The sequence below is a fragment of the Chiloscyllium plagiosum genome, unplaced genomic scaffold, assembly GCF_037043375.1.
Source record: "Chiloscyllium plagiosum isolate Xiang-an unplaced genomic scaffold, Cpla_swu_hap1 HiC_scaffold_27, whole genome shotgun sequence".
NCBI lineage: Eukaryota > Metazoa > Chordata > Chondrichthyes > Orectolobiformes > Hemiscylliidae > Chiloscyllium > Chiloscyllium plagiosum.
The window spans coordinates 21,461,169-21,485,360 of NW_028270165.1; the positions used below are offsets into that span (position 1 = coordinate 21,461,169).

The following is a 24,192-nucleotide window of genomic DNA, read 5'->3' on the forward strand; positions in this document are numbered from 1 at the left end:
AATTGTACCATCCTCCATCACTTCCTCTGACACTCGTTCCATACATGCACCACCCTCTGCATGAAACACTTGTCCCTGAGGTCCCTTTTAAAATCTTTCCCCTCTCACTCTAAACCTATGCCCTCTAGTTCTGGACTCCACAACCCAGGGAAAAGACCTTGTCTGTTTATAAAATCATGAGGATTATGGATAGAATAAACCTGTCGAAGGTCCCCCCCACCCCCACCCACAAAAGCTTCTGACGCTCCAGGAAAACAGCCCGAGTCTATTCTGCCTCTCCAGATAGCTAAAATCCTCCAAACCTGGCAACATTCTTGTAAATCTTTTCTGAACCCTTTCAAGTTTCACAGCATCCTCCTGTTAGGAAGGAGACCAGAATTGCACACAATATTCCGAAAAGGCCTAACCAGTGTCCTATACAGCTGCAACGTGACCTCTCAACTTTCCTACCCAATGTTCTGACCGATAAAGGAAGGCATACCAAATGCCTTCCTCACTGTTCTATCTACCTGCGACTCTACTGTCAAGAAGCTATGAATCTGCACTCCAAGGTTTCTTTGATCAGCAACACTCCCTCGGACCTTTCCTGATTTGCTTTTCCAAATGTAGTACCTCACATTTATCTAAATTAAACTCCATCTGCCATTCCTTAGCCCATTGGCCCATCGGATCAAGATCCCATTGTCATCTGAGGTAACCTTATTTGCTGTCCACTACATCTCCAATTTTGGTGTCATCTGCAAACTTACTAACTATACCTCTTATGCTCACATCCAAATCATTCATATGAATGATGAAAAGTAGTGGGACCAGCACCAATCCATGTGGCACAACACTGGTCACAGGCCTCCAGGCTGAAAATCAACCCTTCACCACCACTCTCCGTCTACTACCTTCAAGCCAGATCTGTATCCAAATGGCTAATTCTCCCTGTATTTCTCTAGATCTAACCTTGCTAACCAGTCTCTTATGAGGAACCTTGTTGAATGCCTTTCTGAAGTCCATGGAGATTATGTCGACTGCTCTGCTCTCGTCAATCCCTTGTTGCTTCTTCAAAAAATTCGATCAAGTTCGTGAGGCATGATTTCTCACGCACAAAGCCATGCTGACTATCCCTAATCAATCCTTGCCTTTCCAAAGACATGTAAATCCTGTCCCTCAGGATTACCTCCAACCACTTGCCCTCCGGCAATGTCAGGCTCACTGGTTGATAGTTCCCTGGCTTTTCCTTGCAATCTTTCTTAAATATTGGTACCACGTTAGACAACCTCCAGTCTTTCATCACCTCACTTGTGACTATCGATGGTACAAATACCTCAGCAAGGGACCCAGCAATCACTTCGCTCGCTTCCCACAGAGTTCTAGGGTACAACTGTTCAGGTTCTGGGGATTTATCCACTTGCATGCATTTCAAGACATCCAGCACCACCTCCTTTGTAGTATGGACATTTTTACATTTTTCAAGATATCATCATCTGTTTCCACACATTCTATTTCTTCCATGTCCTTCCCTACAGTAAACACTGATGCAAAATACTTGTTTATTATCTCCCCCAACTCCTGCAGCTCCACACATAGGCCGTCTTGCTGATCTTTGAGGGGCCCTGTTCTCTCCCTAGTTACCCTTTTCTCCTTAATATATTTATAAAAATCCTTTGGATTCTCCTTAACTCTACTTGTTGAAGCTATCTCATGTTCCCTTTTTGCCCTCCTGAGTTTATTCTTAAGTATACTCCAACTGCCTTTGTACTGTCAGGATTCACTCGATCTCTCCTGTCTATACTTGTCATATGCTTCCTTCTTTTTCTGAACCAAAAGCTCAATTCCTCTAGTCATTCAGCATTCAGTACACCTACCAACCTCCCCTTTCACCCTGGGTTCTAGATGAGAGTGGTGCTGGAAAAACACAGCAGTTCAGGCAGCATCCGAGGAGCAGGAAAATCGATGTTTTGGGCAAAAGCCCTTCATCTAATCTAGAATCTGGTTTCCAGCATCTGCAGTCCTTGTTTTTACCTAGATTTTCCCCTTTCACCCTAACAGGAATATACTGTCTCTGGACTCTCAGTTTCTTATTTTTGAAGGCTTCCCATTTTCTAGCCATCCCTTTACCTGCGAACATCTGCTCCCAGTTAGCTTTTGAAACATCTTGCCTAATACCAAGTTAGCCATCCTACAATTTAGATCTGGTCTATACTTTATCTTCACTCTTTTATAGCTCATAGAATTATGGTCACTGGCCCCAAAGTGCTCCTCCACTGACAGCTCAGTCACCTGCCCTGCCTTATTTCCCAAGAGTAGGTCACGGTTTGCACCTTCACTAGTCAGAACATCCACTTACTGAATCAGAAAATTTTCTTGTACACATTTAAATTCCTCCTTAACTCTACTTGTCGAAGCTATCTCATGTTCCCTTTTTGCCCTCCTGAGTTTACTCTTAAGTATACTCCAACTGCCTTTGTACTGCCTTTAAACACTATGGCAGTCCCAGTCTATGTTTGGAAAGTTAAAATCCCTGACCATAACCACCCTATTATTATTAAAGATAACTGAAATCTCCTTAAGTTTTTTCTCAATTTCCCTCTGACTCTGAGGGAGTCTGTAATAAAATCCCAATAAGGTGATCATCCCTTTTCTTATTTCTCAGTTCCACCCAAATAAGCTTCCTGCATGTATTCCCAGGAATATCCTCCCTAAGCACAGTAATATATCCCTTATCAAAAAAGCCACTCTCCCTCCTCTCCTGCCCCTCTTTCTATCCTTCCAATACCATGTGTGTTCTTGAACATTAAGCTGCCAGTGCTGTCCATCCTTGAGCCATGTTTCTGTAACTGCCATGATATCTCAGTCCCAAGTTCCTAACCATCATCTGCCTTCCCTGTTCGGCCTCTTGCAATTGAAATAAATGCAGTTTAATTTACCAGTCCTACCTTGTTCTCTGCTTTGTTACTTCCTGCTCTGATTGTTTAACTCAGTCCCTTTCCCAACTGGACCAGTCACAGACTGATCTCTTTCCTCACTATTTCTCTGGGTCCCAGCAATCCCTGCCCCCCACCCACCCCTACCTTACTAGTTTAAATCCTCCTGAGCAGCTCTCGCAAATCTCCCAGCAATATATTAGTCCCCTTCCAATTCGGGTGCGATCCATCCTTCTTGTCCAGGTCTTTTCTACCCCAGAAGAGATTCCAATATTCACATTTTTGGATCCTTTCTCCCATGCACCAGTTCCTCAGCCACTGATTCATCTGCCCTGTCCACTTATTCTCACCCTCACTAGCAACATTCCCCATTAACTGGTTAAGTCCTGGATTGCTTTCCTAAAATGCAACACCTCACGTTCGTCTAAATTAAACTCCATCTGCCAATCCTCGGTCCATTATTCCATCCGATCGATTATAATTTATAGCAAACTCTCTTTCCTCCCTTATTCCCTAAAAGCTGAAAATCTCCATCCCACACACTCTCCTTTCATTCTCATTTTACTGAACGTATTCCCTGCTCTGCCTCATCCTGAAAAGTCTGGTTCATGCTGATTAACAGGCCTACACTCAGGGGGGATTTAATTGAAACATAAGAATGCTGAATGGCTTGGACAGAGTGCATGTTGGGGGAGATGTTTCCAGTGGTAGGAGAGATGGGGACTCGAGGGCACAGCTTTCGAGTAAACGGAAGATCTTTTCGAACAGAGATAAGGAGAAACTTCTTCAGCCAGACAGTGGCGAATCTATGAAATTTACTGCCACAGAAAGCTGCGGTAGCCAAGTCACTGAGTATATTTAAGACTGAAACAGATGATAGGTTCTTGAGTCTCAAGGGGAGAAAGCTGGAGAATGGGGTTGAGAAACTTATCAGCCATGATTGAATGGTGGAGCAGATCCAGTGGGCTGATTGGCCAAATTCCCGCTCCTGTGTCTTATGGTCTCTTGCTGTTCTGGACACAGTGAGAGAAACTTGGGAGCAGGAGTAGGCCATTTGGTCTTTCAAGCCTGCACCAGCATTCAACAGATCATGACTGGATATTAATCTACCTACATCTAGGTGGATACACTGGGATTTTTTTTCACTGGAGCACAGAGGTGACCTCACAGAGGATTATAAAATCACGAAGGATAGCGATGTCCTTTCGCTCAGATGTGAGCATCAAGATTAGGGAGCACATTTTTAAGGCGAGAGGAGAAAGATTTTAAAAAGACATCAGAAGCACCCTTTTTTAAGAGAGTAGTTTGTGTGTGGAATGAATGTCCAGAGAAAGCCCAGAGGTCAGATCAGTTTTCCTTCATGTGAATCCAAGGAAAGCGATGGGATCAGACGTAGGACCAGGCCGTGCACTCAGAGCATGGGCAGGTCAACTGACAGAGGTCTTCTCGCACATCTTCAACCTCTTCCTGCAGCAGGCCATTCTCCCTGCCTGTTTCACGAGGGCCAACATCATCCCTGTGCCTCAGAAGACTCATGCAGCACGTGTCGATGACTACCACCCAGTTGCCCTAACTTTGGTGGTCATGAATTGCTTTGAAAAGCTGGTCATGGCATTAATCAACTCCAGCCTTCCCACTACTCTTGCCCCACTCCAATTTGCCTATTGGCAAATTGGGATCCACGTCAGATGCCATATCATTTGCCCTTCCCTCCTCCCTAGAACATCTTGACACCAAGAACAGGTACGTAAGAATCCTACTTGACTGCAGTTCAGCCTTCAACACTGTTATCCCCTCGAGACTGATTACTAAACTTAGTGATCTCGGACTAAGCCCCACTCTCTGTAACTGGATCCTCAGTTTCCTGACCCACAGGCCACAATCAGTGAAGACTGGGGACAACATTTGATCCTCACTAACACTCAACACTGGAGCCCTCCAGGGGTGCATACTCAGCCCCCAACTGTACTCACTGTATACCCATGACTGCGTCACCAAATACAAGACTAATGCCATTTACAAGTTCACTGGCACCACTATAGTCAGTCAAATCTCAGATGGCAACAAAACAGACTGCAGACGGGAGATGGAAGACCTGGAAAAATGATGCACTGAAAACAAACCAGATCTCAATGCTAGCAAAACCCAGAAACTCGTTATTGACTTTTGGCGGGATGTTACTCATGCCCCCATACACATTAACAGCACAGAGGTGGAATGAGAGGAGGGTGTCAAGCTCCTGGGAGTGGTCATCCACAACAAGCTGTCTTGGATGTATCACTACCTGGTATGGCAACTGTACCATTCAAGATTGGAGACGGTTACAGAGAGTGGTGAACTCAGCCCGGACAATCACAAAGGCCTACCTCCCATCTATAAAATCCATCTACCAGGCCTGCTGTCAAGGGAAGCTGCCAGCATTCTTAAAGATCCATCCCACTCTGGCAATGTTTGTCTACAACCTCTACCATCAAGGAGAAGGTACAGAAGCCTGAACAAACACACCAGCCAGTTTTGTAACATGTTCTACCCTACTATTGTTAGAATACTGAATGGACTCTCAAACTCTCAGGATTTGCCTGAACCTTTATTTTTGTTTTTGCCGCTGTTTACCTATTATTTACTATGCGACTTAACTATGTGATCGCAAGACAACGCTTTTCACTGTGCCTCAGTACATGTGACAATAAATAAATTCAATTCAGTTCAAGTGGTGGATGTAGTCCAGTTAAAAGGGTTAAAAAGCATTTGGATCAGCACATGAATAGGAATGGTTCAGAGGGATATGGGCCAAACACTGGTAGGTGCAACTAGTTTAGTTTGAGAACATAGTCAGCATGGACTAGTTGGACAGAACAGTCTGTTTCTGCACTGTCTGACTGTCTAACTGTTCTATACTGGTCTTAAACCCATTTTCTTGCCTCCCCCCATAACCATCCACTTCCGTGTTGTCGAACATTCAAATGAACTCAGCCTTGAATATATTCAATGAACCCCACCCACAACTGCAGGAAGACATCACCACCTAGGAACTCAATTCCTCTTGCTAATGTATCATTTGCCTTGCTCATTGCTTGCTGATATAGAAGGACGCTGAGGCCTGTTTGTACATCAACACATCATTCCTGATGAAGGGCTCGTGCCTGAAATGTCGAATCTCCTGCTTCTCAGATGCTGCCTGAACCTGCTATGCTTTACCAGCCCTACACTTTTCGACTCTGATCTCCAGCATATGCAGTCCTCACTTTCTTCACATCCCAATATATCACTATTTAAGGAATGCGTCTCCTTTCTGCTTTTTTTTAAAACAGCAAATGCGATAACTTCACATTGTGCTACTACATTTGCCGTATGTTTGCTAACTAAGACACAATCTTGGACCAACTTTTCCAGACTCTCTCCCCTCGCCGGGATTCACTCCTTTTCCTTTCAATTGCTGCAAAACAAAAATTGAACCCCAGAATGAAAACAAATGGAAAAGGGGGTGAGAAAAGAAAGTGCCGTACTCACAGATGTTGGACAGAGGAAGGAAGTTGCAGTCTGGGGTGAAGCTCAATCTTCATTCAGAGAGGAACAACAGCAATAGCAGCTTCAGAAGCTCATGGTCAAACTTCCGTATTCAGACAAAAGCAAGGCTCTGATTGACAAAGGAACCAGGCTCCTTCCGGTCATCCCAAGCTCCCCATTGGTCCATCAAAGAAAGTCGCGTCCGTAATTGCGGACAGCGTGGGGCATGCGCAGTTCTTGTTAACGCCGCTGAACATGCGCAGTACTTACTGACACCGAGGAGTATGCGCAGTGTGGTCTGTGGCGATGCTGGTGTTGCTGACAAGATTTTGTACCCAAATGTCAAATGTCAACAGGAGTTTAAAAAAAAGCTGAAGCCACATTTTTTTTAAATCTGTAGCTCGACATTTTATTGCGTTTCCATTTTGTGTGACTCCTCAACTTTTGAATGTCTTTTCCTCAGGGTAGGGGAGTCCCAAACTAGAGGGACTCCCCTTCCCTGAGGATTGAGAGGGAAAAGATTTAAAGGGACCTCAGGGTCAGAAAAAAACAGTTTGAAAGTTAATTCCCCTCAACAAATGCCCCCTCTTATGCCCTGAACAAGATAGATTGTTCACAGCCTATTAATCATGAGTAGCAATGATGTTGTGAAACTTAGAAGGGTTCAAAAACGATTTACAAATATGTTGCAAAGGTTGGAGAGGTTCAGCTGCAGGGAGAGGCTGAATAGACTGGGCTGATTTTCATACAGCGTTGGATGCTGAGGGTTTATAAAACCTTATAGAGATTTATAAAATCATGAGGGGCATTGATAGGTTAAATAAACAAGGTCTTTTCGCTGGGGTGGGAGAGTCCAGAACTAGAGGGCATTCATTTTGGGTGAGAGGGGAAAGATATAAAAAGGACCTGAGGGGCACATTTTTCACGCAAAGGGTGGTGCATGTATTGAATTAGCTGCCAGAAGAGGTGGTGGAGGCTGGTACAATTACAAAATTTAAAAGACATTTGGATGGGTATATGGGCCAAGATTAATTTAGGATACCTGGTCAGCATGGACCGACGGGTTTGTACAACTCTATGGTTCTATTTCTGCATAGTCAGAATCAATTTCACAAGACTAGGAATAGGCCATCCACAAATTACACCCTGTCCTCAACTGTGGACTAACTGGACATATTTGAATGCAAGTTTCAGAAAGATGTCTGCAGCTTTTCTATAAAGTTGAACATGCTTTCATGATATTTCTGAATATATCATTTTAGCTATTCTCAATTTTAAAGATCAGTCATTTCTCGTGAAGCCGTGTCTACCAGGTATAGTCATCAACATCCATTCTCTTTCTATCTTCCTAGAAGGGTTTGATACAGCGATCGAAGAGGGTTTGAGGCATCTGCAAGGAGAGGGAGTGGGTGGAAGAGAAGGAGAGAGAATGGACGGATGGGCAGAGTGTCAGGGGGTGAGAGAGATAATTGACAGGGGGACAGAGGGTGGGAGGATGAGAACACTGGGGGGAACAGAGGGTGATGGGATGGACAAGATTGTGGGTACCGATGGTTAGGGAAAGAGAAAGACTGGTGGGCAGAAGTGGGGAGGAAGAGAATGCAGGGCAGAGGGTGGGGGTTGAGAGAGAATGGACGGGGACAGTGGGTGGGGAGAGATTGGACAGGGGGGCAGAGGGTGGGGGTGAGAGACTGCCCAAATCCCACCTTCCCCAGGACTGGTGTTGATATCTCACGAACTGGAACCCACTCCTCCCACAGCAGACTTGTGTCAATCATTTCTCAATATATACGTGGCAAAAGCAGTAGAATCATAATTCTGACAGGCCATTCGGCCCATCGAATTCACACTGACATTCCAAATAGCATCCCATCCAGACCCATCTGCTGACCCTACAGCCCTGCAGTTCCTCATGGCTAACCCACTCTAATCTGCACGCTTCAGCATGGCCAATCCACCTTAAACTGCAGATCTTTGGACTGTGGGAGAAAACCAGAGCACTCGCAGGTAACCTACACAGACACAAGGAGGAGGACGTGCCAAGGTCCACACAGACAGTTGCCCAAGGATGGAATCAAACATGGACCCCTGGCACTGTGAGGCTGTGGTACTAACCACTGAGCCACTGTGCCGTCCAGAGTTAGCTTCTAACTTTTCACGTACCCTCAGCAGAGGCTCTCTCCTGACATTTGTGGACCACACCTGCTGTAACCTCCCTTTCCCACATCTTCAGCCCTGAGCACAATGGTTCCCGAATCCTGGCACCAGATAGACACCGATGTCATCTGGCCTCCTGCTTACAATTGCGGAGACCGGAGACAATCCGTCACTATTCTGTCTGTTACCACCACCTCCCCAATGTTGTTCGTATTCCCAGCACCCAGCCAGTTCGATCCTCCACTCCCTTGCAGCCCTCTCTCAGATTCCCTTTACCTGCCTGATCCACGCTCACACCTCCTGACCCTGTCCACTGACTCAATCAGAAGGGTCTGTCCGGAGAGGAATGACTAACTCCTGGAATAAAATGTCTGGTTATCTTTTACATCAAAGGTCTGCAGCCTGGCTTTCAGCTCCATCTCTCTGAGCTGAATGTCCACCAGCATGTGTTTGCCCTGGATCACAGCATCCAGAGCCTCCCACCTTCTGCAAATCAGAAGACAAGTCCCACCCTACACTCTCCAATGTGTGTTGTGTAACTGCTTCATCATTTCTGGTGGCCGAGCAGAGGCTAAGTTCAACTTGGATTCCAAACTTGGGTATCAATAGCCATGAGGATGGCTTCAAATGGACCTTGGGTTGATGTCACACTACATGTGACTCCACTACACTATACAGTCTCTCTCTCTCTCACACATACACAGACACACACACTCTCATACACACACACATGCATGTAAGTCAATAGGGTGAATTTGCGGAATTATATTTCCAAATACATTGTATTTTGCTCAAAAAGTTCACAATCTGCAGGCAGTCAATGCATGTAATAATTTTATAAATTCCTACTTTGGAAATAGAACCAGTCTGACTCAAGATTGGGATACTGATAGACTTGAACCTCACACCTTCCATGCATTGTCTGAGCTGTCACTTCTTTTTATAAAATAGAGTCATAGAGTCAAAGAGATGTACAGCATGGAAACAGACCCTTCGGTCCAATCCGTCTACACCGACCAGACATCCCAACCCAATCTAATCCCACCTGCCAGCACCCAGCCCATATCCCTCCAAACCCTTCCTATTCATATACCCATCCAAATGCCTCTTAAATGTTACAATTGTACCAGCCTCCATGACATCCTCTGGCAGCTCATTCCATACACGTACCACCCTCTGCGTGAAAAACCTGCCCCTTAGGTCTCTTTTATATCTTTCCCCTCTCACCAAAAGGAATGCCGTCTAGTTCTAGACTCCCCGATCCCAGGGAAAATACTTTGTCTATTTATCGTATCCATGCCCCTCATAATTTTGTAAACCTCTATAAGGTCATCCCTCAGCCTCCGACGCTCCAGGGAAAACAGCCCCAGCCTGTTCAGCCTCTCCCTATAACTCAAATCCTCCAGCCCTGGCAACATCCTTGTAAATCTTTTCTGAACCCTTTCAAGTTTCGCAATATCTTATGGGTGGCGCAGTGGTTAGCACTGCTGCCTCACAGCGCCAGAGACCTGGGTTCAATTCCTGCCTCCGGCGACTGACTGTGTGGAGTTTGCACATTCTCCCTGTGTCTGCGTGGGTTTCCTCCGGGTGCTTCGGTTTCCTCCCACAGTCATAAAGATGTGCAGGTCAGGTGAATTGGTCATGCTAAATTGCCCCTAGTGTTAGGTAAGGGGTAAATGTAGGGGTATGGGTGGGTTGTGCTTCAGCGGGTCGGTGTGGATTTGTTGGGCCGAAGGGCCTGTTTCCACACTGTAATGTAATCTGTAATCTTTCCGATAGGAAGGAGACCACAATTGCATGCAATATTCCAACAGTGGCCTAACCAATGTTTTGAACAGCTGCAGCATGATCTCCCAATTCCTGTACTCAATGCTCTGACCAATAAAGGAAAGCATACCAAATGCCTTCTTCACTATCCTATCTACCTTAAGTTATCTCGAGCACATGACTTAAAAGAAGTTCTAGGATTTGCATATTAATGAACTGAAACCTGCAACCCATTCTAAAAGATGAAAGACTTAACAGCAATCTTGGTTTGTTCAATATATCATTTCAGTTGCATGACACTGATCTTTTGCTATAAATTCTGTGTCTTATGATCCTGCTCCACAGCTACCTGATGAAGGAGCAGCGCGCCGAAAGCTAGTGCTCCCAAATAAACCTGTTGGACTATATCCTGGTGTTATGTGATTTTTAACGTTGTTTCTCATGAACACAGCCACAACACTTCCTGCTGCTGCCAGGAAACATTACAATGCTGATGAAACGATGCAGTACCTGCAGAGATGAAAATCTTAACAGTTTCTAAGGATACTTGCTACTGATTCACTGCTTCTTCTGATACACGACTTTGGTAACATAGTGCTGGAAGCTGAGTGAGCAGCTTTAAAACAGAAACTTGTTGGATTTTAAATCTTTCAATGTCTGAGTCCGAATTTAGGTAACCTTTATTGCGACCCAACTTTGTTACAGCTTCATGATCTCCCCAGCAAAAAAATTACAAAAAGTAGCTTTCCTTTTCTTCAACAGCTGAAGCTCAAAGCACGCACATACACCCCTGACCTCCCCTGCCACCCCAGTTGCTTTATTATTGGTAAGCACTGAGGTGTCCCTTTGTAACTGAATCCTTGATACAGTCTTAACCCGGAGGAAGTAATGCCTCACTCAGCAATTTCAGCCCATATACTGTATCCAAGTAAGTTTCTCCCCACTCATTTTCCGGGGGCAGGGGTGGGGACAGGGGCTTAAAGTCGACCATATTGCTGAGAGTCTGGAGTCATGTGTAGGCCAGACCGGGTAAAGGATGCATCTGGGACGACTGAGTGAATCCTTTCCCACAACAGCAGTTTCCTTCCCTAAAAAAATCATGAGTGAATTAGATGAGGATGTTTTCCCCCTGAAAATGGTTTCACCATTAGATTCTGAACTCCAGATTTCTGACCAAATTCCAATCTGCCATGGCGGGATTCAAACCCGGGGGAGTTCCCAGAGTTGATGTAGTAATCCAGTTGATAATACCACTCGGCCATTGCTTCTTCGATCCCAGTGATGGCACATGAACTCACTAGTGCCTCCGGAAGTTGTCCACCCAACCAAATCCCTTCCTGCACTCAGCAGGAGAACAGCCTCTCCCAGTGTGGACCCACTGGTATGTCTGCAGGGTGGATGAACTCATGAACCCCTTCCTGCAGTGACAGTAGGTGAACGGCCTCTCCCCAGTGCGGACCCAAGGATGTTTCAGCAGGCCAGGAGAATTGACGAATGTATTCCTGTACTTGGAGCAAGTGAATGGCTTCTCCCCGGTGTGAACATGCCAGTGCATCAGCTGGTTGCACAGCCAACTGAATCCCTTCCCACACACAGAGCAGGAGAATGGCCTCTCCCCTGTGTGAATGCTTCTATGAGTCTCCAGCACTGACGGGGAAGGGAACCCTTTCCCACAGTCCCCACATTTCCACAGTTTCCCCATGGGGAGAGCTTTCCTTGTGTCCCTCTGGGTTTGAAATTACCAACAGAATGGGTACACAGTCTCTCTCCACCGTGAGGGATGAAACTTTGATTCCCCAAACTGAGTAACTGGTTTCAAGCACTTTTCACAGTCAGTGCACTGAATCTCCCTCACTTGGGTGTCTCTGTATTCAAAAAGTGTCCAAAATCTCTCAAGCAGACAAAAGCAAACATTTCTTCTCAATTGGAATGGTTGCTGATATTCAAGTCCCAATGAATCAAGTGGCTCTGTCAGAAGTTGATGTATCATTTGCTTTCAGATTTCTTTCTACATGTCTTCCTGCAAAATTAAATTCACAAAATACGTGATCACAGTCAATACTGTTAAATGAACACAACATAGGTGACAATTCCTGTAGTTTGTCAGATGCCTGATCACATCTTATCCAGGACACAGAAACCTGAAAACCCTCATGCAACCAGATAGCCTTAAGTGTGTATGGAGGAAATCTTCATTTCGGTGACAATAACCTAGAACAAGCTGCCGACAAAGGCACTGGAAATGGAGCTGAATCAAGGACAATGAAAATGAAATGTCAAGGCTACTTGAGAAAAACAAACCAGTAAAGTTGCTGAATGACTTTCTACTGTCCTATTCAATAAAAAAGATAACAAGAAATACAGAATATAACTTCAGTGCTAGATTAGAATGTGAAAAATAATAGCCACAAGGCTTTTATAACAGCGAATAATATCAGATATACACCATATGAAGCAACATATGTCTACATTTTATATCAACGTGCCAATCCCTTAGATTCTGCTCCGTCCCATGAGTAACTACCATTTTAATTCTGAACATGAGGAAAGAAGCGATCTTTTTCCGCAATGCAAATTGTATTTAAATAAACGTATCAAACTGAGGGGAAAAATGTAGTATACCGTTAAGAAGGACAGAGAGCATCTGATACCTTTGCAGAGTCTGCTCCCTCCCTGGATTCACTTCAGTTGCTACATGTGAATAGTGTTTCCTCCCTCTCTTTCTCCCTCCAAGGATGAGAAATGGAAAGGGCAAAGATATTGCTTTGCTTCCACAATTTCTCCATGATGTGGGAATCCTTGTCTCTCTCCAGCTTTGACAATCGGTTGAAAGACCACTCATGTATGGAACATGTTCCATCTATTGCTGCTGCGAATGGGGTGTTGCTATTTTAGGCTGTGTACCCGCTTAAAGCTCTTCCCACGGTCAGTTCATTGGAACACTCTCACTCAGGTATGCATACCTCAGTCTCACTGATGTTTGAAACCTTGTGAAGCAGACAGGACAGGAGGGAAATTAAAAAATGCTACTAGATTCAAAGGCCGATGATATTCCCGTGCCAATGAATTGATTGTCTCTATCAGATCTTGTTTTGAGATTTCTGGCTGTAAATCCTCCCTTTCTCGTATACTGTAAAAGGAGATTACAGAAGACATTGCTGTCTACACAGTATAGGAATTCAATACAGACAATTCTGGTTTCTGAGGAACATTCTTTCTTTTCTCCTTCCCTCAAAAATGTGAATCGTAATGCTACAGTCTCCCTCCATTCTTACTCTACTGTGGCTATTATCACCCTCATTTCCGTTCTCGTAAAAATGCTGAAAAATGTTGACTCACAGATCTTGTGGAACCCTAGGTCTGAATATCATACAGAAGTTGAAGCATTTTATCTTGTCAAGGTCCCACAGGATGTTTATAAGCCCTTCGACCAAAATAATCCATTCACCCCATCAAATCTGCTCCACCATTTATTCCCATAATGATTAATATTATAATCCAAAAATCCACATTCATGCCTTATTATTGATTCCCCTATTGATTAAAATTCTGCCCAACATCTGCCTTGACTGTACTTCGTGATTGAACTTCAATAGCCCTGTCATTCATTACCCTCTGAGAGAAGATATCCACCTCATCTCCATCATAAATATGCAAACACTTAAGATTAGAGGCTATTCCTTCTGGTCTGAAACTCTCCCACAAATGAACACTACCTTTTTGGCAACTAACCTATCAGGCCCACTAAAATTCTGATACTTATTCATTCAGATCTCCTCTCATTCTTCCAAACTCGAACGAATGCTCAGCTAAGCTACTCAACATTTCCTCATTAGCAAACACGTCAATTCCCGGGATTAATTTTGTGAACGCTCTCTCACCAGCTTCCAATATTTCTGTCTTCTCCTCTACTTCGAGGGACCAGAGTGCAAAACACGCAAGTTACAGCATAATAAAGAATGCTGAATAATAGACATTTTTCCAGCAGAAAATCGAAAATGTGCAAAAATAGTCAGATGGAAAAGAGTCCAATCATGTCGTGGTAAGGAGCCTGATGGCTTGGGGGAAGAAACTGTTGCCTAATCTGGTCGTGATAGATTGAATTGGGAGGTGGGTGTGAGGATCTAAAGTTGGAATTAAGGCAACAAAATATGTACATTTTTATTTCAACAAAATGGCTTCTCGATTTAAAAGAATACTACAAAATGGCCTGTGAACCATACTGCTGAACAAACTGCTGATTTGCAGAATTAACTTGCAGTTCAAAGATAAGAGGACAATAGAATTTTCATAAGATGAATACTGACACATTATTTGACCATTTGAACTAACCTTGAACTAATACATGGCATGACAATTTATGTAAATTAGATATCCTTCTTAAAGAAAATATCATTGGATTAACTTGCTGTAAATCATGTCACCTTATTATATGTGATTGGTCTTTCTCGTAATTAAGACTACTATTTCTTAAAAAAATGTAAATAATGTGTAATTTTTAATTGTAATTGCGCAACTTCATCACGGAACACAGAAGCTTCAATCTCTGTGTTGCTGTTTAAAAAGGGGAGAGATTAATTGAAGTTGAGGGTGCTTTGGTACTTGCGGACAGTGGTCTTCGAAAATTGCTGAACTCTGAGGGGAGGGTTGAAATCTGAATTCCCAAGCTTTATTAACTTTTGTTTTTTTTAAAAAAATTCTTTCTCCCGAGCTTCGTTGCTTTCAGAAATAAAACAATATCAATCTCCAGAGATTGGTTATTTTCTGGTGTTATCTTTTTAATAGAAAAAAAATCGATCGCTCAAAATTCATTTATTTTCGGTTTGGGTTGTGTTAACTTCGATACTTTTCGGTTTAAAAAAAACTCCGATTGCCTTAAATTCGTTTATTTTCGGGTTCGCTTAATTTGAAATTCGTTATTTTTCGGGTTTATGTTTCATGCTCAATTGGGAAAACGACACTGCAGTGGACTAGGTTGTGGCAAAAGTGCTGCTTCACCTGGCAGGTATGTTAGAGCCCTTGGATATTCAGGAGGGAGCAGGTAAATGGGCAGGTAAATGGGAATTTTCATAAGATGAATACTGACACATTATTTGACCATTTGAACTAACCTTGAACTAATACATGGCATGACAATTTATGTAAATTAGATATCCTTCTTAAAGAAAATATCATTGGATTAACTTGCTGTAAATCATGTCACCTTATTATATGTGATTGGTCTTTCTCGTAATTAAGACTACTATTTCTTAAAAAAATGTAAATAATGTATAATTTTTAAGTGTAATTGCGCAACTTCATCACGGAACACAGAAGCTTCAATCTCTGTGTTGCTGTTTAAAAAGGGGAGAGATTAATTGAAGTTGAGGGTGCTTTGGTACTTGCGGACAGTGGTCTTCGAAAATTGCTGAACTCTGAGGGGAGGGTTGAAATCTGAATTCCCAAGCTTTATTAACTTTTGTTTTTTTAAAAAAAATTCTTTCTCCCGAGCTTCGTTGCTTTCAGAAATAAAACAATATCAATCTCCAGAGATTGGTTATTTTCTGGTGTCATCTTTTTAATAGAAAAAAAATCGATCGCTCAAAATTCATTTATTTTCGGTTTGGGTTGTGTTAACTTCGATACTTTTCGGTTTAAAAAAAACTCCGATTGCCTTAAATTCGTTTATTTTCGGGTTCGCTTAATTTGAAATTCGTTATTTTTCGGGTTTATGTTTCATGCTCAATTGGGAAAACGACACTGCAGTGGACTAGGTTGTGGCAAAAGTGCTGCTTCACCTGGCAGGTATGTTAGAGCCCTTGGATATTCAGGAGGGAGCAGGTAAATGGGCAAGTGTTACACATTCGGCGGTTGCAGGGGAAAGTGCCTTGGCACTATGGGAGGTGGGTGTGGGGTGTTGCGAGTGAAGGAAGAGTGGAACCGAGGTGGAACCCCTGGCACAACGGGTGCGTGTTGGGACCATAACCCAGCTGAGAAAGCATTCTCTCCTATTCACTCAATGTCGTCTTTAGCAGCTTTCCGGTATAACAGCGCTCTGTTCTGCACCTCGCCTTCTCATCTGGTGCCGAAAAAAGCTTGGACATAAATATTTCCCAGTGATATACTGGCCTAATGTGCACAGTCGCGTTGATACACTCGTAGAGGTCTGCGTGGACTTCTCCTGTTCTCTGTATCCTATGTTGAGGAGGGCAATGCTTGTCACTGGCCACTCGGGCGTCAGAGAAAAGTTTCGAAACAAAATGGTTGAATTATCTGCCAGTGGAGAGAGCCCGGTTCCCGGGGACGGGACAAACAGCAGCAGGGAGACTGAATGAGAAGCAGCTGTTCGGGAAACTCTTTGCCGTTTGCAATTCTCAGAGCAATCTCAAATGTATTTCATACTGAGCAAGTCTCAGGTCGCGCAAGCGGTGTGGGGGGTTAGTAGCATTCCGGCCCTCTGGCTCGTTGGTCTAGCCGTATGATTCTCGCTTTGGGTCCTTTACTGTACCGAGTTGCGAGAGGTCCCGGGTTCAAATCCCGGACGAGCCCGTGTTTTTTTAACTTGACTTGTGCAAAACTGCCTGATTAATTTTCTCAAAAAACGCCTTCGTGAAACGAGGTTGGGCTGTTTGGAGTACGAATGAGGCAGAAAACAGGGAAGTGAAATGGTTGGAGATAGTGTTCAACAGGTTGACGTGAGTGGTGCTGTGTTTGAGGAATGTCAACAATCAAGGGAGATTGGAAAATTGGAACAGCTCTCCTCGGAGAACCGAACTTTTCCAAGTCATGAGGGACCTAGAAACAGGAAATAATGTTGTGAAAATGCTCCCACACCTGAAAGGATCCTCAACGATTCGGCAGAATTTTAAAGTCACGAGGAAAAGAAGTAAAAGTGACATTAGGAAGAACGTTTACGTACAGGGAGTGGTTAGGGTTAGTAAGTCCCTGTCTGACACTGACAAAGAGGAAGATTCAATGGACACAAAAGGGAATTCGGTGGTCACGTTCAGATGTGCAGATTTACGCTGAGAAGGCGAGAGAATGAAACGAATAGAGACACACGTTTACTTAAGTGTAGAACCAGCAGAGCGAAGGTGGGCCGCATGGCCACCGTCTGCGCTGTGACACATGTTGTGATTCAGTGTGAAATCACAGTTCGACCAACAGAATGTGGGAATTTAGAAATAAGTTTATATTTACACAGCCTCCATACGTCCGCGAAACAGCATATTACACGACAGCAGTGGAGGTCTTTGACATCAGGCTCGAACGTGCCTGCCGCGTGCCAGACGGAAACCTGAAGTGTTCTGTGGAAGGTGCGCCGCGTGTGGCAGCAGAGTGGCGCAGCGGGAGCGTGCTGGGCCCATAATCCAGAGGTCGATGGATCGAAACCATCCTCTGCTATTATTCAATGTCTCCTCGAGCTGCTTTCCTTAAGATCGGTGCTCTCATCTGCAAGCTGCCTTTGCATCGATTAACCAAAATGTCGGATATCGATGCACTCGCCAAATCAGGTGGCATGGTTTTAGAGGTCTCAGTGGTATTCTGGTCTTCGCCGGTTTCCTCTTGAACCGAATCGCAAACCCAGTTCTCTGCGATGCCAATCAGCTGGTAAAGTTGAAACACATGCCTTGTGGTTTCGTCCATTCCTTGCAGTAATTCGCCACCCTGGTTCAGACGAGAATGACAAGCATGTCAGAAACCGCATCACGACTCAGACATCGTCCCCTCCTATTAGGACGGATACCACCGATTGTGAATAACCTCAGAGAGAGAGAGAGAGAGAGAGACAAGTGACAGACAGTCGCCGTGGACGCGATGGGCTGAACGGCTTCTGTCTGCGCGAGAATGATGCTACGTGTTTATGCCGTCCCACTGCCTGTCTCTGGGACAGAGAGGCTGAGGGGGCAAAACTGGTTCATTTTTAACCGTCCCTTCCGTGTTGGACTGCCTGCAGTCCCTCAGCTCAGGGCCGTGGGGATGACTCTCAGTGAGTGAAGGTTTCACTCGGATTCTCTTCATCTGGGACACTTGGGGCTCAGATGTTAACTGCTGCGCGGTCGCAGCAAAGAAAGCAATGCCCACTTTGCAATAGACTTTCCGTAAGATTGCTGCGTGAAGACGATTTCTGAACACCAAGAAGGCTGCACAACCATGTGAATTTACCTGAGCGAAGAGTCCTCGGTGTCCATTTCTTTCTGTCCTGCCAGCACAGCATCTTTCTATCTCTCCGATAACAGACCCTTGGAGAAAGTTCACAATCAAAGTTGTTCATGTTCCCCGCATTAATGTAACTGACACCTCTCACCCCAAGGGTTTCAGAGAGAGAGAGAGAGAGAGAGCAGAAGAGCGAATGGACTCTACCCGCACCCCACCCTACACCCCGTCCCACCCCGCAGAACAACGTGCAAGTAGAAATGAAATGGTTTAATTATCCACCAGTGGAGGTAGTCCAGTTCCTGGGGATGAGACAAATATCAGCGCTCCGGGGACAGAATGACAAGCAGATGTTCTGGAAACGCTTTGCTGCTTGCAATTGTTGGAGCAATGTGGAATGTACTTCACACTGAGCAAGTTTCAGCTGGCTCAGAGTCTCCGATGTACATTGCTGTGTTTGCCGCCAGCTCAGAGAGAGAACAATAGGAAGGACGTAGGAGTGAATAACGATCCGCGTGAGAGGGCGAATAACTGTTAATGGAGACTGTTAGCGGCTAACAATACGTAGTGTGTCATAGCAGACGAGGTGATAACAAGGAGTCGTTTGTGTGGTAGGGGGCAAGGACATGGGGGAGTTCAGGCCCTAAAGTTATGGAACTCGATATTGAAGACCGGAGGGCTGTAAGGTCTCCAAGTGGAAAATGAGGTGTTGTTCTTTCATCTGGAGCGAGAACACTGCTGCAAGCCTGAGACAGAGATGTTGGCCAGGGCACAGGGTGATGTGTTAAAGTGGCAGGCAACCGCAAGGTCAGGGCCTTTTTTTCCGCGGGCAGAACCGGGATGTTCTGCGAAGCAGTCACCCAGTTTATGCTTCATTCTACATTGGGGAAATGAGACTGTGAGCAGCGAATGCAGTGGACTAGGTTGTGGCAAAAGTGCTGCTTCACCTGGCAGGTATGTTAGAGCCCTTGGATATTCAGGAGGGAGCAGGTAAATGGGCAGGTGTTACACATTCGGCGGTTGCAGGGGAAAGTGCCTTGGCACTATGGGAGGTGGGTGTGGGGTGTTGCGAGTGAAGGAAGAGTGGAACCGAGGTGGAACCCCTGGCACAACGGGTGCGTGTTGGGACCATAACCCAGCTGAGAAAGCATTCTCTCCTATTCACTCAATGTCGTCTTTAGCAGCTTTCCGGTATAACAGCGCTCTGTTCTGCACCTCGCCTTCTCATCTGGTGCCGAAAAAAGCTTGGACATAAATATTTCCCAGTGATATACTGGCCCAATGTGCACAGTCGCGTTGATACACTCGTAGAGGTCTGCGTGGACTTCTCCTGTTCTCTGCATCCTATGTTGAGGAGGGCAATGCTTGTCACTGGCCACTCGGGTGTCAGAGAAAAGTTTCGAAACAAAATGGTTGAATTATCTGCCAGTGGAGAGAGCCCGGTTCCCGGGGACGGGACAAACAGCAGCAGGGAGACTGAATGAGAAGCAGCTGTTCGGGAAACTCTTTGCCGTTTGCAATTCTCAGAGCAATCTCAAATGTATTTCATACTGAGCAAGTCTCAGGTCGCGCAAGCGGTGTGGGGGGTTAGTAGCATTCCGGCCCTCTGGCTCGTTGGTCTAGGCGTATGATTCTCGCTTTGGGTCCTTTACTGTACCGAGTTGCGAGAGGTCCCGGGTTCAAATCCCTGAAGTTGGCATGTTCTCTCCCCCTTGTGTCTGTGTTGGTTACCTCTGGGTTTTCTGGCTTCCTCCCACAGTCCAAAGATCTGCAACCAGTTCTTCATCCAGACACCCCCTCTGGACAAGCCCTTCGCATACATAGGATCTGTTCAGGTGAGGAGGAACACTACGCAATGTTCTTCACAGCTTGCAGCACATTATTGATGAGGATGAGCACCTCACCAAGACCTTCCCCACGCCTCCACTTACCCCCTTCAAACAACCGCCAAACTTTAAACAGATAATTGTTCGCAGTAAACTGCCTGGCCTTCAGGACAACATGATACAACTCTGTCACGGCAGATAATGAAAGACGTATCAGAATGTTGACACGATTACCACTATTACACGTGGGGACACCACCCACCATGAGGGCAGCAGGTACTCATGTGACTCAGCCAACATTGTTTATCTCATATGCTGCAGGCAATGATGCAAACAAGTCTTGGTATATTGGTGAGACCGAGCAGAGGCTACAGCAACAGATGAATGGACACTGCACAACAATCAGCAGCCAGGAGTGTTCCCTCCCAGTCGGGGAACAGTACAGCGGTCTGGGACATTCAGCCTTGGACCTTCGGGTGACTATCCTTCAAAGTAGACTTCAGGATGGGCAACAACGGAAAGTGGCTGGGCAGAGGCTGATAGCCAAGTTCAATACCCTTTGAGACGGCCTCAACCGGGACCTTGGGTTCATGTCACACTACACTATACATTCTCTCTCTCTCTCTCATACACACTCGCGCGCATGTATTCTCACACACCCTCTCGCAGACTTATACTCCATTATACACTCTCTCTCTCTCACACACACACACACACACCCACACCCTCTCAGACTTATTCCCCATTACACTCTCTCACACACACATGATCACTTGGTTTCTCCTGCACACACACACACATACATAAAAGTTTGTGGGTTGAATTTGTACTTGCAGAATCGCATTTTATTTTGCTCAAAAACTCATACACGTAAGATTCTGTAATACAACGATAGAAATAGAATCCGTCTGACCTAACATTGGGACACAGACAGACTTTAACTTAACACCTTCAATGCATCATCTGATTGAGATGACACCTATTGTTAAAAGCTAGCTTGACAACGTAACTTTTGAAAAGTTTTAGGATTTACATGTGAAGGAACCGAAACTAACATGGTCATTCTAAAAAATGGTCGAGGTAAGCTAAAGTTGTTTAATATTCCATCCCATGCCACTGCAATCCTGGTGCTATAAAGTCTGTGTGTTATGATTCTGCTCCACAACCAACGATGAAGGAGCAGCGCTTCGAAAACTAGTGATTCCAAATAAACCTGTCGGGCTATAACCTGGCATTGTGTGATTTTTAACTTTGAAAATATGTAGTAATGCCAACATCTCCATACTGCGCATGCTACTCGGTGTCAGCACGCACTGCGCATGTTCCACGGTGTCAGCAAACTATTACGCATGCTCACGCAACAAGCGGAAACACTCCATGACCTTGTTTTGATGGACCAATGAGAAGCTCTGGAGGACCGGATGTAGACCGGTCCTCCTGCCAATCACAGCAAACCCATCGTCTGGATGCGGACGTAGGACCATGTGCTTCTGAGGTGGTTGTTGCTGCTCCTCTCTCTCTGAATGAAGATTGAGCTTCACCCCAGACTGCAACTTCCTTCCTCTCTCCAACATCTGTGAGTTCAACACACTCTTTTCTCAACCCCTTTTCCATTCCGGGGTTGAGCTGTTGACTTGCAGGAACTGAAGGGAAACGGAGTGAATCAGGGAGGGGACAGAATCTGGGAAAGTTAGTCCAGGTCTTTTTTTCAATGGCAAATACAGGAGAATTGACATTTCAGGCTCGAGCGTTTCATCAGCAATGATGTGTGGATGAACAAAGGGGCCTCTGCGTCCTTCTAATCCAGTCAATGCAAGTTGTCAGACAGGTGCAGCAAGTAGTGAGCAAGGCAAGTGGTATATTAGCAAGAGGAATTGAGATCAGAAGTGGGGACGCCTTCCTGCAGTTTGGGCGTAATTGAATATATCCAAGGCTGAGTTCATCTGATTTTTGAACAACAAAGAAGTGATGATTATGGGGGAGGCAAGACCAGTGCAGATCACTTACTATGCTGACTATGTTCTCAAACTAAACTGGACCCACCTGCCTGTGTTTAACCTATATCCCTCTGAACCTTTTATATTGGAGTCATAGAGATGTACAGCACAGAAACAGACCCTTTGGTCCAATTTGTCCATGACTATCAGTTATCCTAATCTAGTCTATTTGACAGCCCTGGACCATATCCCTCGAACCCCTTCTATTATAGACTGTGAGAAACAAAAGCTCACTGACTTTAATAATTTCAGTCCGAGACAAATATCTGAATAACAGCTTCTTTTTTTATTTATACACCTATAGGTGGGTGCCTTGTCTAATTACCAGGTAAGGTAATTACAGAATGCACACTATATCCAAAATACCCTCACAATTTATACCATATTTTTTTCCTTATTCCATTGTCTGTTCCCTGCTTCGCTTACGTCACTCATTTCCTTAAGACTTATCCCACAACTTCTGTTTATCCTGTTTTGTCCGTGACAAACTCTTATCTCTGACTCCCATAAGGGTGTTTGACGTCAGTCTATTATAGATTATTGATTAGGCATATCTTTTCTTCTATCAGCATCTATTTCCATCCAGAGGCCACTTTGACCTCTTTGATTAGGGTTAGTTCCTGTGTCTTCAGGAAGGGAAACAGATGCTTTCCTGTTTGCCCATATATCCACCATTGTTCTGTATTCATGTCTCATGCTCACATATCCTTTGTTTTTGCTGAATATGTATTTTCTCATTCCTATTCTGTATCAGAATTTATACTTGCAGAAATAACATTAATTCATTTATATCCCACAATTTCCCCTTTTTCTTTTCATTACTATCTGTTATCTTCTGCATTTTTGTCTCCCTCTTTTTTTTTAAACATTGTTCCCAAAATTCGCAAGCATCATTTCAGAGATTTCATCCATCTTAGTCTCACTCATCTCCTTATTATTTAGTTGATAAAGTCCCTCTGTCAAATTTCCCCTCAGGGGCATTCGTTTCATCAAGGCTGTTTCAATCAGCCTCTGGGTGAGCCCTCGTATACAGGGTATGATACAACAGCCAATGGCCACCAATACCCCGAATACTACTATCAGGGAAGTAAGGATAGAAACCACGACCCCCTTCCATTTTCCAAACCAGGATTCAAGCCACCCTGTGAGAGATGTGTCTACTCCTGAATTCTCAGCCAGTTCCTCTGCTAAGGTAGTCAATCCCCTTAAGGCCCGAGTAATTGAACCATCAGGCGCAGTATTATTAGGAATAAAGGTACAACAGCTTCCTCCTAACATCACACATACACCCCCTTTCTCTGCTAAAATCATATCAAGGGCTATTCTATTTTCCCATGCCATCCTACTCGTCGCATCAAGCTGTTCTGATATTCCTTTAACCGCCTCTCTTGTATAATTTATAAATCGCTGTTGATTATAGAAAATGTAATTTATCCAATCTACATTTTTATTAATTGTTACCCACCAAAAGAGAGCTGACTCAAAGCCTGCTGCAATCTGGTTACGAGCCTTGAATTCATCAGGTACTCCCCTCGGAACTCCTACCGAATCAAGATAAATCCTGTCATCAAAAGAAGTATCTAACAGTAATCTCTTACCCCTTCCCCTTTTTCTTACTATCTTCTCCTTCTCAAATGCCAAGGTAAATGGAATTGCCAATTGTACAATTGCGCATATCCCTTTCCAATCCGGAGGTCGTGTGGGTCTCAATATTTTTCCTCCACAGTACCACCACAGATCCGCTCGGGGAACCTTTAATGCCGAGTAGTTCCCTCCCTTCTCCGTTTCGGTAACATTCTTAATCTCTGTACACAATTTCAGCTCCCCCAAATCTCTCGACCGGCTTGTACCTCGCCTGTGCACACATGACGTGTGATTTCCAACTGC

General features: G+C 44.6%; 1 non-coding gene across 1 annotated transcript; it reads left to right on the forward strand.

The window, feature by feature from the left end:
- The first annotated feature begins 16,784 nt into the window (after positions 1-16,784).
- On the forward strand, positions 16,785-16,874 carry trnap-ugg (transfer RNA proline (anticodon UGG)). The gene is given in 2 exon segments: positions 16,785-16,820; positions 16,839-16,874. It is a non-coding gene; the product is annotated as a tRNA-Pro (tRNA).
- The last annotated feature ends 7,318 nt before the right edge of the window (positions 16,875-24,192 follow it).